We start from the raw sequence: 2,492 nt of genomic DNA, 5'->3' as shown, positions 1-2,492 counted from the left end.
CATTCATTAAGTCACATCTCCATCTCATTTCAAGTACTTGTCTTTCATCATTACTAGATTAATATTAATTAATAATATTTAGTTATTAATAATTTGTATTTCAATCATTTACATTTCAGTCTTTACATTTCAGTCTTTACATTTCAGTTTTTACATTTCAGTCTTTACATTTCAGTCTTTACATTTCAGTCTTTACATTTCAATCCTTTACATTTCAGTCTTTACTTAACTGCAATTTCCATTTCCTGTAATTTACTTTCTGTAATTTACTTTCTGCAATTTACTTTTCCGTATCAGTATTTATTTTTCAGTCCTTACATCCTTCGAGAGAAGAAACCGAGCGATGATGGGCTAACGCCTTAGCTTGGGGTGTAACGGGAAATTTAGACCAAAGCCGATGTGAAAGTACAAAGGTGTCTTATTAGCATTATAGTTTACTATTTATTTCAGGTGCTTAATATATCATTTGATGATTACATTAAAATTAATTGACAACAAATTTTGTGTATAAAAATGTATTGATTTTCAAAACCTAAGAAATAGGAGAAGGCTATAAATAGCTTTAGTGTCTGACAAACGCTATACTCCTACGGTGTAGGATGGTAACATTGTGTTGTGCTAGGATTCACGACGTCTAACATAAATGATATCGTATCGATAGCACGTTGACCGGTGTGTGCTCTTGGGAGGCCGTCTGACCCGATAGTTGATACTGTCATAGTTATATAAAATCATTTATTGATTTTAGATAATTATGACAGAAATGCTATGTCACATTTTTGCTGAATTATTTATTTAAATGTCTTAATCAACTATTGCATCATGTGCTTCTTTTTAAGATTGATATTTTTCTTAGTTGTAACCAAACCTCCCAATTTTAGATAAATCAAATCCCTCGTTTCGCCATCTGAAATTAACTTTTATAAACTAGATTTTTGAAATAATTTTACATGCTATCTCTGTGGGTACGATATCTGATACTTATACCATTATTACTTGTTACGAGACGACAGTAGTTCGAGGTGTATACTTGCGCCAAGTACTATTTTTGTGTTGAAATCTAAGGTTGAATAAACCACCGAGCAAGTTTTTGGCGCCGTTGCCGGGGATAGCACGCTGAAGTTTTTCTTTTTAAAGTAAAGTTTATAAAAGTTAGTTTTTCTACCATCTTTTTGTGAATGCACAGTGTATGCCAAGGCTATCGCACGGTGTATTTTTTCCACTTGATCCGAATATTGAACAAATTTTCAGACAACGAAGAAGAGTGCAAAGAGCTCTTGGTGCTGTAAACTCTGAAACGATGGCTGAAAATGTGATTATTGACGGAGAAGGTATAATTAGAAATGAACCAAATATTCCACATGAGGATGAGGCTCAAAACATCTTTCGTCTTGCAAATGCTAAAAATGGTGGCATTATGGCGTATGCTATTCCTAAYTTAACTCAACTGCACACAGGAATACGTAAGCCTACCATTGGTGCCACCCAATTTTCAATTAAACCACTGATGTTTCAAATGCTTCAAACAAACGGCGAGTACGCTGGTTTATCTTTTGAATGTCCTCATTCTCATCTGCGTTCTTTCATGGAAATCACAGACTCTTTTCTCATCCTGGATGTTTCAGACGATGCTCTGAGACTAAAACTATTTCCATTTTCACTAAGGGATCGGGCAAGAGCATGGTAGAATTCTTTGCAACCAGACTCTGTGACTACATGGAATGAAATGGCAGAAAAGTTTTTGAACAAGTATTTTCCACCCACGAGGAATGCCAAATCCAGGAATGAAATTTGTACTTTTAGACAACTGGATGATGAAGCAGTTTCTGATGCATGGGAAAGGTATAAAGAGCTGCTGAGAAAATGCCCTCACCATGGCATTGCGTACTGTATACAGCTAAAGATATTTTACAACGGTTTAAATATCGTTGCTAGACAAATGCTCGATGCTACTGCAGGCGGAGCTTTCACAACTTGTACCTATAATGAAGGTTTTGACATACTTGAAAAGATTTCCAATAATAACGGATAATGGTCTGACCTACGTGCGATGCCACTAAAGAAAACAGCTGGAATAAATGAGGTAGATGCTGTCTCGACATTAACAGCTCAGATCACTAAGCTAATTTCAAATTTAACATGTAGCCCACATGTGCAATCTGATGCTAATACCTTTAATTCCAATGTTTAATCAGTACAATGCGTATACTGTGGTGAAGGTCACTCTTTTGAGTAGTGTCCTGCAAATCCGGAGCATGTAAATTATGTCAACAAGACTGGACCATTTTCACAGACTTATAATCCGGGATGGCGAAATCATCCAAATTTTTCATGGCATAGTCCAGCTCTTAATCCACCAATGCAAAAGCCACAAGGACAGTCCAATTTTCAACCGCAAGAACAGTCCAATTTTCAACAAGGCCAATCTAATTTTCACTCGCAAGCGTATCAAGGCAATCATAATAATCAACATGCTAATTTTCAAAATCATT

At 35.7% G+C, this 2,492-nt stretch overlaps 1 non-coding gene across 1 annotated transcript; it reads right to left on the bottom strand.

The window, feature by feature from the left end:
- Positions 1-1,774: 1,774 nt before the first annotated feature.
- On the bottom strand, positions 1,775-1,881 carry LOC112503446. The gene has a single exon (XR_003067981.1). It is a non-coding gene; the product is annotated as a small nucleolar RNA R71 (small nucleolar RNA).
- Between the last annotated feature and the right edge of the window lie 611 nt (positions 1,882-2,492).

The sequence above is a fragment of the Cynara cardunculus genome, unplaced genomic scaffold (assembly GCF_001531365.2).
Source record: "Cynara cardunculus var. scolymus isolate 2C unplaced genomic scaffold, CcrdV1 Un_Scaffold_3020, whole genome shotgun sequence".
Classification (NCBI taxonomy): Eukaryota; Viridiplantae; Streptophyta; class Magnoliopsida; order Asterales; family Asteraceae; genus Cynara; species Cynara cardunculus.
The sequence above is the reverse complement of the archived record's forward strand: the minus strand, read 5'-3'. Positions and strand labels throughout refer to the sequence as shown.